This window comes from Pecten maximus, chromosome 19 (genome assembly GCF_902652985.1).
Source record: "Pecten maximus chromosome 19, xPecMax1.1, whole genome shotgun sequence".
NCBI classification, from domain to species: Eukaryota; Metazoa; Mollusca; class Bivalvia; order Pectinida; family Pectinidae; genus Pecten; species Pecten maximus.
The window spans coordinates 1465622-1483205 of NC_047033.1; positions in this window are offsets into that span (position 1 = coordinate 1465622).

A 17584-nucleotide genomic window follows, 5' to 3' on the forward strand; every position below is an offset into this window, starting at 1 on the left:
GTATTGTGAAGATAGCTGTTCTTGTTATGACGTTTAACAATTTATCTGGGTTTACTTAGAAATGTAATAACGATATCCTTAATACAAACATCACAAAGACCGAGACGATGTGTAAACATTAACGGTCAATAGTCAGAATTACATTCTCTTTAATGTCAAATAATGTTTAATATTTGTTCGCGAGATGTAAAGATGGCCGATTACAATTACTACTTAAAGGGAACAACCAACCAATTGAAAAAATATATTTTTGAAACAGCCCCTGTGTATAGAAAGTTGAGCCAAGGATAAAATGTCTGGCAGCCACTGATTGGTCAGTATGTTATGAAGCGAGAAAATAGATATGTAGCCTGATAGGTAACTATCAATAAGAAATGTTGATATTAATTTCGTAAGTCCAATTGATTTTTTTTCCAAAAAGTTCAGGTAATAATAATTAACAGGTAAACATTTAAGATTTTTGAGAATTTTTACTGCGAAATTCACCCATTTTCAAAATGGCTACCCTGGAGAAAATTTGAGCTGAAGGACCCAACTTTTTTTTTTATTAGGTGTTATATCAGACCCTAAACTTTTGTTATAAACCATAATTGTCATATTGAATTCAAGAATTTGAATGAAATACTCCAAAACGTTAACACTAAAGTCTATGGGAAAACAATTGGTTGGCTGGTCTCTCTTAAAGGGACATTTCTTCGTTCGGACATCAGAAACATGTACAATTTCTATTGATGAAATCTCTGTCCGAACGATGATTTTCGGAGTGTTTGTGCCTAAAGTTATGAAATTAACGCCGAAATGTACAGGGAAAGGTGTAGTGTAGAAAAATACCGCATGTTTTTGCAGTAATTAGTGATACTTCGGGCCGAATTCAGAATTTTCAGGACATAATACTCGAAGAACTTTGGTTTATCCTGAGAGTAAAACTGCCTTAATGACTGTAGAGATTATAACTTTTACTATTTGGAAAAAATACATAGTTTCCAGTAAATTTAATTTTGACGACCTAAACTTAATTCAAACGAAGAAATGCCCCTTTAACAGCAATTGTTATTGTCTCGTGACGGAGTTCCACGTTTATGGGTCTATTTCTTTGTAAGTAAGAAGATTTTTGAAAAGGAAAAATGTAATGTCTATGTTTACTATAATGATGATAACCGGTAAATGTTTTGTTTTTCTTTGTCCCGATGGAAAACAGTATCTCCTCCCAACCACTAGTACAACTTAACCCTAACCTTCGGTGTTGAGACAACAGTGAAATATTAGTAATGTTAGCAGTATACCCTTAGTGCCTGACCATTTGAATAGAGAGCATCACATACATAAACCAGGAAGAAGGATTTATCATGACAATCGCAAACTTCGACTATTTTTCATCCAGATGTATCCCTCAAAACCCCGTGGCGTAACTTGTCCCGTCAGCAGCTGTTATCGATTACGGTTGTCGTTATATTGAGAACAAGCTTTAGGGTATCGAATGAACTATGACACGTAAACATTATAGGGTGAGGAACCAGAGTTACATCATCAAACTTACGATAACTTTGTTGTAACTTGTCAACGTAAGTTACGTTGCGTAAAAAGGATGAGGACACTTTGGTAAAAAGCCCTTGATTTAATACATTATAGATAATCCACATTTAGATAATAAGAATACTGTACTAATAATGAACGTCAGCCTAAAGTATCATAGCTTTATATATCTCGTTCTGAATTCAGCAAATTAAAATTCTGAACTTAACGAATATTTGATAATTGGTCGCCTGGTTTATAATAGTTTGTATTTCGAAAAAAATATATTCGACTTAAAAAAGGAAACAGTGATTCGAATGAAAATCAGAAATCGATGATATATCATAGAATTGATGTTAAAGGGGTTTTAGACAGTAACACATTTTCGTGATAACAGTCTAATTTGAATAAAGAGAAATTATATTTAATTGTATTTTAAACTAACCATGATAAAATCACGCGTGTTGAATGTCCTAAAATGGCGGTGATTAACAAGTTCCCATTCAGTCTTAAATGTGCTTATTCATTAAACACATACATCATGACTTCAATCTGTTGTTGATATTGATAGACACGAAATTGACATTTGTATTTAAAAACGTGACTTAAGGTTTAGAAATCAGTATAATCATCACAGGAACCTTGGTCGTATATGTTTACAAACAAACTAAACCATGAGGATTTTCAAATTTTTGTCAGTCTAAATGTAATTTACACGTGTACGTTGGGTTTATATTATTGCTGTTTTCTAATCGATCAAATCACCAAACGTAGCTCAGCACGAACGGATTTTGTACTCATTGTACTAAAGAGGTTTGGAAGTAAAGAATAATATGCGTTCCCGAAGAGTGAAAATTTGACGACACCCATACGGTGACTGATTTGTGCCATTTCGTCCTTTCATCTTTTCGCCCCGAAACGACGAAAATTAACGAACCTTAAATTTTGACTTCTCGCCCCAAAAATTGGAGATCTCGATGTCGATCTCTACCAACTCCTGTTAGCAGTATAGACAACTATCATTGATTTCATGCTGCTTTATACTATTTACATTTTAACTCATTACAATGCTGTAGATAAAACTAAATGACATATTCATGTATTGTGGTTTCTATATATGATGTTTTGTGCTTTATAAAATTGAAATGGAACTGAGATCTATGCCAGTTATTGACATAAATGGATAAAGAGTTCCTGATCACAAGGTTAAACGCATGTTGTGTCTTTTTTTTTTTTTTTTTTTTTTATTTCAAATAATTTTATTGACAAAAATACAATTGTCAAAGGGATTAGACATCAGGCATTGCCTATATCAGTCTTCTCCCTAAGAACAACACAGTGGTACAAAATACAGACATTCATTAACAGTACACATACTCAACACACGACAAAACAATAATAGTCATCTAAATTAAAATGTAAACAATTGAAGGGAGATAACTCCAATATGATTATCATAATTAAATGGGATTTAAATGGTGTAAGAAAATAAATATATAATTCAAATTTTTCATTAACATAATAACTTGAATAAATGATTCAATTTTTTTAGTTGGTGATTATATTTTGCAAATATGTAGTGAAATTGTGGCCCCCTCCAAATACAGATACAGGCCAAGGACTGTCCATTTCACTTTAAGTAGGCCATCCACTGATGAGGAAGGAGACACAACTACACAAAACAGTTAGCTTTTTAAAAGGAATCAAGGTTTATTTAGTATTTTCGTTTCAATGGGACATTGTTTTTATAAATTTATATTGGAGTTTCACTTCATGAGAGTAAAAAACAAACAAAGAAAAAAGGTAACATGTAAATAACAATTTGAAATGAATAATTCATAACAATATGTATTATATTATTCAGTCTATTATAGAAATGAAAATATTTAAATAATGAATGAATATACCCATTGGAAATCTCGAAATAGAATTTCTGTACATGTGTTTTGTTAAAATTTTAAAATTTAATTGTATCAAAAAAGTGATTATTGTTGATTAAATGAATCTTTTTGAGCTTGTGATAAAGTTAGAGACAGCAGATAGAATATTCGTATTTTCATTAATAGTACACAATTCACATCCATTCAAAAGGATATTTAAAGAGAAGTGGTTATGATTTTCATTTTCATACATTATATTACTTATAGTATTATGTAAAATGACACGACAATTAGCGAAGTTAACACAATTAAAGAAGAAATGCGATGATGTTTCAGGACCATGACCACACGAGCATACAGCAGATTCAGCAAGGTGATCTTTATATAGATCATAGCTTAAATTACTACACCTATTCCTCAGTTGACAAAGAATAATATTAATATGACGATTACCACTGTATTTGAAAACTTCAGTGGTTTTAGACTTAATCAGCTGACTGGAAGAAATTAATTTCTTAAATTGTGAAAGAGATTGGATATTTTCAAGATTTGAAGCAATATTATTGAATTCATTAAGCATTGATGGGAAAAAAGAATTAAAGAAGTTAACTGTCCGACATAGTGGGGGATCAAATATTCTAGAACTACGTAAGGTATATCTGTCTAAAGAGGGGTCATGGATAAATGGTTCAATTATCTCTCTAAGATAATACGGAGTTTGATTGTTAAGAATTTTGTACATCATAATTAACTTGTGTTGTTTTCGTCTCTGTTCAAGAGGAACCCATTCTAATTCAGTATACAACAAATGTTGTGTCTTTACTTTGTGTTAAAACTAAATATAAATACGTAACTAAAAGGAAACAATTAGATTCGACCGAAAATCAGAAATCGATGGAATGTAACAATATTGATGTTAAAAGCCTGTTAACAAGGTTTTTAACATCTCGAATGTTCGTGATAATAGTCTAATTAGCGTAGATGAAATTAGTTGTTATGAACTAACGTTCATACAAACCATTCTACAACCACGCGTGTTAAATGTCCTAAAATGGCGATGATTAACAAGTTCCTATTCAATTTCCTATTTTATAGAACACATGGTGGAGGTGTTCAGGTTGTTGTCGACACGAAATTGACATTTGTATCATAACACGAAAGACGTTACTCATGATTTAGAAATCAGTTCAACAATGAATACAATGTTTGATTATCAAAAGTACTTAAGCATGTATATTTACATAGGATCCATTACGATTTTCAAACTTTGGCACTTATACATTGTAGGTAATAATGTATCGCCTATATTTGATTTGTGTTGATGCTGGGACGTTAAAGTCATCAAATCACCAAATGTACTCTACACGAATTAATCTTAGTGAATTCAAAATATTTATGATTAACACAACTCCATAATAGTTCACTGATATCAATATATACGGATGTATAAATGTATCTAAATTCCATTTTTCATGCTTAAGGACTCACACAACAAAATTTTTTTTTTCAGTTTTAAAAACTTTTTATTCATCCTTTTGCATATTACAAGTACATGAAATACATAGAAAAAAACCCCATCAATTATAGATACAGTTTTACAGCAGCACAATATCATTTTTGAGAAGAGCATCAAGGGTGACAATGAGTTGGTATACATAATAGCAACATTTTAGAAAATGCGTACATGTATATATATTGAAACAATGTTTAATGGCTAATAGAAATAAAGTAAGTATTGAACAATTTTGATAAATATGTACCATTGCTGAATTATATATAGCTTACAGTATTAAGAGGTTGATAAGTGTACATATATATGTATAGTAAGGTGACCATCATTTGTATAAACTGGTGTTGCATAGTATAGAATATATATACTGGTTTTAAGAAACAGCAGAAATGCAAGCTACCTGAGTATTATTTTGAGACTTGTCTCCCTTTGATTAAAAGCTATATCTGGATCTGTATATAATATAAAAAAGGCTAATGAAAGTAGTTATTGTTAATTATTGATTTTATGGCATGTACTTATATAAGGCAGTTAGTGAATATAGTAATAAAACAAGAAATAAAGGATTTTTTTTCTTATTATTTACAACATTTAATACAGCTTTCACACTCACTTTCACACATTTACTGAATGCACACACACACACACACACATATATATATATATATATATACTTATACAAATAAAAGGTGTATATTCAGTAAGAGAAAAATCTATTCAACTAAATAATTTACTATATGTTGTTACTAGTGACCTCGTCCTTTTATTCGCTCGTTTGAAGTTCAAATGATGTGAAACTTATATCAAATTAAAGTTTGAAGTTTTTTCTATCGGATAAATGTTGTTATTGTATAAGTTTAATGGCATATTAGAGCACACGGGTACTCGAAAGACAGTAACGGAAGAGTAAGCGTCTTATGCTCTAAAATGAGACAGTGACCACGAAATCATTACGCATATCAACAAGCATTGGACATGTCTGATTTCGGACAAGGAAATAGTACAAGGAGAATAGGGACAGATGCTCCGGAAGAGTTAGCGTCCTCTGTTTCATCAACAACGACACCCACCATACAAATATAGGTCACAACGACACCCGCCATACAAATCTATAGGTCACAATAACACCCGCCATACAAATATGGGTTACAATAACACCCGCCATACAAATCTATAGATAACAACGACACCCGCCATACAAATATAGGTCACAACGACACCCGCCATACAAATATAGGTCACAACGACATCCGCCATACAAATATAGGTCACAACGACACCCACCATACAAATATATAGGTCAAATCCTGGTTAAGTCACATTCTCGAAATGAGAACACGGGTGATGGCACCAGAACCACTAGGCAATTAAATTTTATTTTGAGGACGATAATTTACAGTTTAAAAACATGTTTGAAGTCGTTTTATGTTCTGTATACTTCAAACACTGACAAGGTCATACGATTTGTATTTAGATAGAGTGGCTAAGATATGAGTTAATTTCGAACTCAAGTGTGACATGTCACTTGCACAATTGCGTGTATCTGTGTATTTGATATTGGGAAACTCATTTCAGTCGACAAACCCACCACAGAGAATGATCACCAGGAGTGTGTAAACACAAAGGGGGAAGTACTGGGGGCACATGTCACAATAAATATATCATTAACACAGTCTCACTTTTTTAAAGTTCTTAAACTGACAATATTTAAATAGTGAAATAGTAGATAATTTAAATACTATCCTATTCCCGGAGCCTAGGTAGATAAAACAGGCTGTTTACCTGTTAAGTATCATTGTTTGTTATTTTTATATTGAGTTTGCTTTCACTGTTCCATATAATACCAATACAGCTCGTATTACAACAAGAAAATATCCGAAAATAATTACCGTCAAAAGTATCTATCAACGTGTAGCAGTCTACTCGTATCTCTCCAATTCTGACATCAATTATTGCTAAACCTCAACAACATGAGACATATGATACAATTTGTGAGGTTTACACTCATCCATTTGGGTATGATATTTATGTAAACTTGTCTGCATATGCTCGTATTGATAATCGTTGGCGGCGACTTCGGGTCGAAGTTACATTTTTAAAAACTTATAATTTTTAAGAACTTTCGGTTATCTTTGGACTTTGAGTGTGGTATTACGGTCAAGTTTATAACTTTCACTGTTTGAGAAAAATATAAGATTCCTGTTTACTTTTATTTTATAGCATCAATTCAATTCAACGACGGAATGCCCTTTAAGTTAGCCTGTTCAAGGATAGGCCGCCCTGGAAATTAATGATCTTATATTATTGATAGAACATTAATATGACTAATCACCAATGAATTATTTATTTTCTTTTGTAGTAAATTGAGCAACTGGTGAGCTTTGTGTCCCTGCACGGGTGATAGTTGAAATTCGGCCAGCTCTTTAACAGGGTATATTTACACACTTGGAAACTATACAGGCCACAGGGATTGGTTATAATTGTTACATCGCTGACAACATATACAATGATTCTAATGAAAAATTGCATCCACGGTCATAATCTCTTTAAGAAATATTTATCCACTTTGATTTTAAAAGATAATAACATATACTATGTAACTTTTGGTTTTGTAAAGAAATATTTTATTATGGCCATTTTTGATTTCAATCGATACAAAAATACTGTTTGTCGGTTAAAACAAAAAGAGAGTGAATGTGTATTGTTCTCGTCAATGCTTTAGTTATAGAAGAGAGAGAGAGAGAGAGAGAGAGAGAGAGAGAGAGAGAGAGAGAGAGAGAGACGGACCATTGCGAATGATATTGACAATGAGAAAACTGTTTGGTCCTGGGTGATTAACCTGGTGGTATCGTTATCACCCTGATTCTTACTTAGAGAACGTGACATCACTTGGATTTGATGTAGATGTACATATCGGATACCGTTTATGAAGCAGAAGAAACTTACCGTCAAGAATGCTGGATTTTATCTCCATTGTGCTCTTTCAACAATCTAAATCAAAAACTTTGTTATCGTTATATTTTCCCTTTGTTTTTTTTTTTTTAGCTAGAATTACCGTCCGTTAATATGTTAGTATAAGTTAGGCGTTTTACATGCCTGAATTAACATTATGAGCTGATTGCATTTAAATGAAATGGTGAGATTTTAAGGCACTGTACATTATGGGTGCACTAATAGTTTAGCGCAAAAACAAATTTAAGCACTACAATATAACCGATATCATGATTTAGCGGGATGCTTCCACCCAAACAATGGCCTAAAATTAACGGGTTTTTTTTTTTACGAAAGTGATAGCGTCATATTTAGGTTTAAAAAATGGCGTTTTAAGAGTGAATACCCTCATCTTTTGGACAAGTTTTATGTTCAGAATGTATCTATATGTGTTAAGGCGCTTTTAGAGTGAATACCCTCATCTTTTGGACAATTTCAATGTTCAGGATGTATCTATATGTGTTAAGGCGCTTTTAGAGTGAATACCCTCATCTTTTGGACAATTTCAATGTTCAGGATGTATCTATATGTGTTAAGGCGTTTTTAGAGTGAATACCCCCATCTTTTGGACAATTTCAATGTTCAGGATGTATCTATATGTGTTAAGGCGTTTTTAGAGTGAACACCCTCATCTTTTGGACAATTTCAATGTTCAGGATGTATCTATATGTGTTAAGGCGTTTTTAGGGTGAATATTCCCATCTTTTGGACATTTGTATGCTCAGGATGTATCTATATGTGTTAAGGCGTTTTTAGGGTGAATATTCCCATCTTTTGGACAATTTTCATGTTCAGGATGTATCTATATGTGTTAAGGCGTTTTTAGGGTGAATATTCCCATCTTTTGGACAATTTTCATGTTCAGGATGTATCTATATGTGTTAAGGCGTTTTTAGGGTGAATATTCCCATCTTTTGGACAATTTTCATGTTCAGGATGTATCTATATGTGTTAAGGCGTTTTTAGGGTGAATATTCCCATCTTTTGGACAATTTTAATGTTCAGGATGTATCGATATGTGTTGATCATATTTTGTTTATTGTCATTTAAACTAATAAGTGCTTAATTTTGACAATGTATGTCATGTATTTGTGGGATTTTTTTTATATAATTATGTCCAAAACATAGCAGATGATTACCTGTGTGCAGTCTTTATATAATACATCCATTAACATAACACAAAGGTATAGTTAAGCTTCGCCCTTGTTATAGCCATACAAAATAAAATGTCATTTGAAGACCATAAGATATACCACATGTAAACAGATGTCGACAGTAGAACTTAATACAATCATCTAATATGTAAACTATTAACCATAAGGATTCAATCCAATATTTTACATGAAGATTACTTAAGCCTGACATTAACTCGACCATGGCCGCTACCCGGTACCGACGTGTGATTGACAGAGGGCGATCCGATAATGTCTGTGTACAAAACAGAATTAAATTCGGTGTAATTTGAACTAGTTATTATGTAATATAGACCGTATTTATGTTTTGAATATCTACCCGTAGGGACACTCTCACGTGGGCCTTTACATCCAGTAGTTGTTGGTGTTATTTATGTCCAGTAGTTGTTGATGTTATTTACATCCAGTAGTTGTTGGTGTTATTGATGTCCAGTAGTTGTTGGTGTTATTTATGTCCAGTAGTTGTTGATGTTATTTACATCCAGTAGTTGTTGGTGTTACCAACACTAGAGAATCATACATAGAACAATCTCACGTGACTATAATGTATAGGTGATACGGAATTATCATCATGCATATTTCCAGGATATCAATATTAATACTGAGTTGTTTGGGTAAGTAAATTCATTATATATATATTTTTATATTTTATTTCATTTTACCTATAGGATCAGGTCTACTCGGTTATTATTCTGTGGTAACACACAATCTTAGGTGTTGTTACATTTAATTGATTTTGACCATATGGAAGACTAGCTAAGTACTGATTGTCTGAATTAACATGGCCGATTGTTACGATAATAATTTTGAACAAAGAAAAGGAAAAGAACAACAAAATATTAGTTTCCATTTACGTAAACATTATATGTGATACATTTATAATAAGATTTAAATGATATTATTCACAATATTGTGTGGTATCATTCCATTATATATAGCAATACACATTATTGTGATATTGTTTGACATTGGACAGGGCCAATCAGATATTGACTGTAACATGACATCCATCATACTGACATTGGACAGGGCCAATCAGATATTGACTAAAACATGACATCCCTCATACTGACATTGGACAGGGACAATCAGATATTGACTATAACATGACATCCATCATTCTGACATTGGACAGGGCCAATCACATATTGACTGTAACATGACATCCATCATACTGACATTGGACAGGACCAATCAGATACTGACTATAACATGACATCCATCATACTGACATTGGACAGGACCAATCAGATATTGACTGTAACATGACATACATTATACTGACATTGGACAGGACCAATCAGGTATTTCCTGTAACATGACATCTATCATACTGACATCGGACAGGGCCAATCAGATATTGACTGTAACATGACATCCCTCATACTGATATTAGACAGGGCCAATCAGATATTGACTGTAACATGACATCCCTCATACTGACATTGGACAGGGCCAATCAGATATTAACCACAACATGACATCTATCATACTGACATTGGACAGGGACAATCAGATATTGACTGTAACATGACATCCCTCATACTGACATTGGACAGGGCCAATCAGATATTAACCACAACATGACATTTATCATACTGACATTGGACAGGGCCAATCAGATATTGACTGTAACATGACATCCATCATACTGACATTGGACAGGGACAATCAGATATTGACTGTAACATGCACATCCATCATACTGACATTGGACACCGCCAATCAGATACTGACTATAACATGACATCCATCATACTGACATTGGACAGGGCCAATCAGATATTGACTATAACATGACATCTATCATACTGACATTGGACAGGGCCAATCAAATATTAACCACAACATGACATCTATCATACTGACATTGGACAGGGCCAATCAGATATTGACTATAACATGACATCTATCATACTGACATCGGACAGGGACAATCAGATATTGACTGTAACATGACATCCCTCATACTGACATTGGACAGGGCCAATCAAATATTAACCACAACATGACATCTATCATACTGACATTGGACAGCGCTAATCAGATATTGACTATAACATGACATCTATCATACTGACATTGGACAGGGCCAATCAGATACTGACTGTAACATGACATCCATTATACCACTAATATTACTTCAAACACTGACAAGGTCATACGATTTGTATTTAGATAGAGTGGCTAAGATATGAGTTAATTTCGAACTCAAGTGTGACATGTCACTTGCATAATTACGTGTATCTGTGTATTTGATCTTCGGAAACTCATTTCAGTAGACAAACCCACCACAGAGAATGATCACCAGGAGTGTGTAAACACTAAGAGGGAAGTACTGGGGGCACATGTCACAAATAAATATATCATTAACACAGTCTCACTTTTTGTAAAGTTCTCAAACTCAGAATATTAACCAAGTGAAATAGGAGATAATTTAAATACTCGGTCCTATTCCCCGGGCCTAGGTAGATAAAACAGGCTGTTAAATATTCTCAGTTTGAGAACTTTAAAAAAAAGTGAGACTGTGTTAATGATATATTTATTGTAGTTTAACCTGTTAAGTATTATTGTATGTTATGTTATATTGATTTTGCTCTCAGTTTCCATATAATACCAATACAGCTCGTATTACAACAAGAAAATATCCGATAACAATTACCGTCAAAAAGTATCTATTTACTCACCAAACGATATCGGTTTGATATATATGGCCATAATGTTCTAAGATGGCATTGGCTAAAAGGACAACATATTGCAGTTAAGGTAATCCAATGTTCATTAAAGGGGCATTCCTTCATTCGAACGGAAGATTCCGATTTCTGTGACCCAATAGCTAATCGCTAGCCCGGGTAGCCGTGTACGCCATTTTCGTTACTGTTCGTGAACTTGTCTGCATGTGCTCGTGTTGATAGTTGTTGGCGGCGACTTCCAGTCGAAATTACATTTTAAAAACTTACATTTTTAAGAACTTTCGGTTATCTTCGGACTTTGAGCGTGGTATTACGGTCAAGTTTATAACTTTCACTGTTTGAGGAAAAATATAAGGTTCCTGTTTACTTTTAATTTTATAGCATCAATTCATTTTAACGACGGAATGCCCTTTAAGTTAGCCTGTTCAAGGATAGGCCGCCCTGGAAATTAATGCTCTTATATTATTGATCGGACATTAATATAACTAATCACCAATGAATTATTTATTTTCTTTTTTAGTAAATTGAGTAACTGGTGAGCTTTGTGTCCCTGCACAGGTGATAGTTGAAATTCGGCCAGCTCTTTAACAGGGTATATTTACACACGTGGAAACTATACAGGCCACAGAGATTGGTTATAATTGTTACATCGCTGACAACAAATACAATGATTCCAACCAAACTATTACATCCACGGTCATAATCTCTTTAAGAAATATTTATCCACTTTGATTTTAAAAGATAATAACATATACTATGTAACTTTTGGTTTTGTAAAGAAATATTTTATTATGACCATTTTTGATTTCAATCGATAAAAAATTACTGTTTGTCGGTTAAAACAAAAAGAAAGAGAGTGAATGTGTATTGTTCTCGTCAATGCTTTAGTTATAGAAGGCAGAGAGAGAGAGAGAGAGAGAGAGAGAGAGAGAGAGAGAGAGAGAGAGAGACGGACCATTGCGAATGATATTGACAATGAGAAAACTGTTTGGTCCTGGGTTATTTACCTGGTGGTATCGTTATCACCCTGATTCTTACTTAGAGAACGTGACATCACTTGGATTTGATGTAGATGTACATATCGGATACCGTTTATGAAGCAGAAGAAACTTACCGTCAAGAATACTGGATTTTATCTTCATTGTGCTCTTTCAAAAATCTAAATAAAAAACTTTGTTATCGTTATATTTTCCCTTTGTTTTTTTTTAGCTAGAATTACCGTTCCTTAATATGTTAGTATAAGTTAGGCGTTTTACATGCCTGAATTAACATTATGAGCTGATTGTATTTAAATGAAATGGTGAGATTTTAAGGCACTGTACATTATGGGTGCACTAACAGTTTAGCGCAAAAACAAATTTAAGCACTACAATATAACCGATATCATGATTTAGCGGGATGCTTCCACCCAAACAATGGCCTAAAATTAACGGGTTTTTTTTACGAAAGTGATAGCGTCATATTTAGGTTTAATAAATGGCGTTTTAAGAGTGAATACCCTCATCTTTTGGACAAGTTTTGTGTTCAGAATGTATCTATATGTGTTAAGGCGCTTTTAGAGTGAATACCCTCATCTTTTGGACAAGTTTTATGTTCAGGATGTATCTATATGTGTTAAGGCGCTTTTAGAGTGAATACCCTCATCTTTTGGACAATTTCAATGTTCAGGATGTATCTATATGTGTTAAGGCGTTTTTAGAGTGAATACCCTCATCTTTTGGACAATTTCAATGTTCAGGATGTATCTATATGTGTTAAGGCGTTTTTAGGGTGAATGTTCCTATCTTTTGGACAATTTTCATGTTCAGGATGTATCTATATGTGTTGATCATATTTTGTTTATTGTCATTTAAACTAATAAGTGCTCAATTTTGACAATGTATGTCATGTATTTGTGGGATTTTTTTATATAATTATGTCCAAAACATAGCAGATGATTACCTGTGTGCAGTCTTTATATAATACATCCATTAACATAACACAAAGGTATAGTTAAGCTTCGCCCTTGTTATAGCCATACAAAATAAAATGTCATTTGAAGACCATAAGATATACCACATATAAACAGATGTCGACAGTAGAACTTAATACAATCATCTAATATGTAAACTATTAACCATAAGGATTCAATCCAATATTTTACATGTAGATTACTTAAGCCTGACATTAACTCGACCATGACCGCTACCCGGTACCGACGTGTGATTGACAGAGGGCGATGCGATAATGTCTGTGTACAAAACAGAATTGAATTCGGTGTAATTTGAACTAGTTATTATGTAATATAGACCGTGTTTATGTTTTGAATATCTACCCGTAGGGACACCCTCACGTGGGGCCTTTACATCCAGTAGTTGTTGGTGTTATTTATGTCCAGTAGTTGTTGGTGTTATTTACATCCAGTAGTTGTTGGTGTTATTTATGTCCAGTAGTTGTTGGTGTTATTTATGTCCAGTAGTTGTTGGTGTTATTTACATCCAGTAGTTGTTGGTGTTACCAACACTAGAGAATCATACATAGAACAATCTCACGTGACTATAATGTATAGGTGATACGGAATTATCATCATGCATATTTCCAGGATATCAATATTAATACTGAGTTGTTTGGGTAAGTAAATTCATTATATATATATTTTTATATTTTATTTCATTTTACCTATAGGATCAGGTCTACTCGGTTATTATTCTGTGGTAACACACAATCTTAGGTGTTGTTACATTTAATTGATTTTGACCATATGGAAGACTAGCTAAGTACTGATTGTCTGAATTAACATGGCCAATTGTTACGATAATAATTTTGAACAAAGAAAAGGAAAAGAACAACAAAATATTAGTTTCCATTTACGTAAACATTATATGTGATACATTTATAATCAGATTTAAATGATATTATTCACAATATTGTGTGGTATCATTCCATTATATATAGCAATACACATTATTGTGATATTGTTTGACATTGGACAGGGCCAATCAGATATTGACTATAACATGACATCCATCATACTGACATTGGACAGGACCAATCACATATTGACTGTAACATGACATCCATCATACTGACATTGGACAGGGCCAATCAGATATTGACTAAAACGTGACATCTGTCGTACTGACATTGGACAGGACCAATCAGATACTGACTATAACATGGCATCCATCATACTGACATTGGACAGGGCCAATCAGATATTGACTATAGCATGACATCCATCATACTGACATTGGACAGGACCAATCAGATATTGACTAAAACATGGCATCCATTATACTGACATTGGACAGGGCCAATCAGATGCTGACTATAACATGACATCCATCATACTGACATTGGACAGGGCTGATCATATATTAGTTAAAACTTTCTTTTATTCAGATATCAAAGTACATTACATTGCATACAATACAAAATAAAAGGAAAATAGAAACAAGTGTCTAAAACACTTATCTAGATCCATCACCTATGTATTGACTATAACATTATAGAAACATCATTTCATAGCAAATCAAAATTATCTGAAACTTGGGCAACATGTTGAAGACAATTACAAAAGTTGATATTTAAGCGGATAGACAGTATAAATTGGTCCCTTAGCCAACTGCATATTCTCAGGAAAACTTAACCTTGTATACATAAATTTGCTATATTTATTGGTAACTACGATAGGTATACGCCGACACATTTACAAATATCGAACTCATTACACTCATTCACAATTACACATATGTATTGGAACCTCAAATTCCACATTGAAAACATAGAATAATGCAACATATAAACCCAAACAATCCTGCTATAATATGCCACTATAAAACTACATTACTTGCTCGATATTAATACGACATCACTATGCATTGGTCGGGCCCGATATGACATAATGACATTCACTGCTGGACAGGAAAATCATATTGAAACATGACCAATAATTGCATGGAACGGCCATCAAAATACCACAACATGACATCTATCATACTGACATTGGACAGCGCTAATCAGATATTGACTATAACATGACATCTATCATACTGACATTGGACAGGGCCAATCAGATACTGACTGTAACATGACATCCATTATACCACTAATATTACTTTAAACACTGACAAGGTCATACGATTTGTATTTAGATAGAGTGGCTAAGATATGAGTTAATTTCGAACTCAAGTGTGACATGTCACTTGCACAATTGCGTGTATCTGTGTATTTGATCTTGGGAAACTCATTTCAGTAGACAAACCCACCACAGAGAGGGAAGTACTGGGGGCACATGTCACAATAAATATATCATTAACAAAGTCTCACTTTTTGTAAAGTTCTCAAACTCAGGATATTTACCAAGTGAAATAGGAGATAATTTAAATACTCGGTCCTATTCCCCGGGCCTAGGTAGATAAAACAGGCTGTTAAATATTCTCAGTTTGAGAACTTTAAAAAAAAGTGAGACTGTGTTAATGATATATTTATTGTAGTTTAACCTGTTAAGTATTATTGTATGTTATGTTATATTGATTTTGCTCTCAGTTTCCATATAATACCAATACAGCTCGTATTACAACAAGGAAATATCCGAAAACAATTACCGTCAAAAAGTATTTATTTACTCACCAAACGATATCGGTTTGATATATATGGCCATAATGTTCTAAGATGGCATTGGCTAAAAGGACAACATATTGCAGTTAAGGTAATCCAATGTTCATTAAAGGGGCATTCCTTCATTCGAACGGAAGATTCCGATTTCTGTGACCCAATAGCTAATCGCTAGCCCGGGTAGCCGTGTACGCCATTTTCGTTACTGTTCGTGAACTTGTCTGGATGTGCTCGTGTTGATAGTTGTTGGCGGCGACTTCCAGTCGAAATTACATTTTAAAAACTTACATTTTTAAGAACTTTCGGTTATCTTCGGACTTTGAGCGTGGTATTACGGTCAAGTTTATAACTTTCACTGTTTGAGAAAAATATAAGATTCCTGTTTACTTTTAATTTTATAGCATCAATTCATTTTAACGACGGAATGCCCTTTAAGTTAGCCTGTTCAAGGATAGGCCGCACTGGAAATTAATGCTCTTATATTATTGATCGGACATTAATATAACTAATCACCAATGAATTATTTATTTTCTTTTTTAGTAAATTAAGTAACTGGTGAGCTTTGTGTCCCTGCACAGGTGATAGTTGAAATTCGGCCAGCTCTTTAACAGGGTATATTTACACACGTGGAAACTATACAGGCCACAGAGATTGGTTATAATTGTTACATCGCTGACAACAAATACAATGATTCCAACCAAACTATTACATCCACGGTCATAATCTCTTTAAGCAATATTTATCCACTTTGATTTTAAAAGATAATAACATATACTATGAAACTTTTGGTTTTGTAAAGAAATATTTTATTATGGCCATTTTTGATTTCAATCGATAAAAAATTACTGTTTGTCGGTTAAAACAAAAAGAAAGAGAGTGAATGTGTATTGTTCTCGTCAATGCTTTAGTTATAGAAGGCACAGAGAGAGAGAGAGAGAGAGAGAGAGAGAGAGAGAGAGAGAGAGAGAGAGAGAGACGGACCATTGCGAATGATATTGACAATAAGAAAACTGTTTGGTCCTGGGTTATTAACCTGGTGGTATCGTTATCACCCTGATTCTTACTTAGAGAACGTGACATCACTTGGATTTGATGTAGATGTACATATCGGATACCGTTTATGAAGCAGAAGAAACTTACCGTCAAGAATGCTGGATTTTATCTTCATTGTGCTCTTTCAAAAATCTAAATAAAAAACTTTGTTATCGT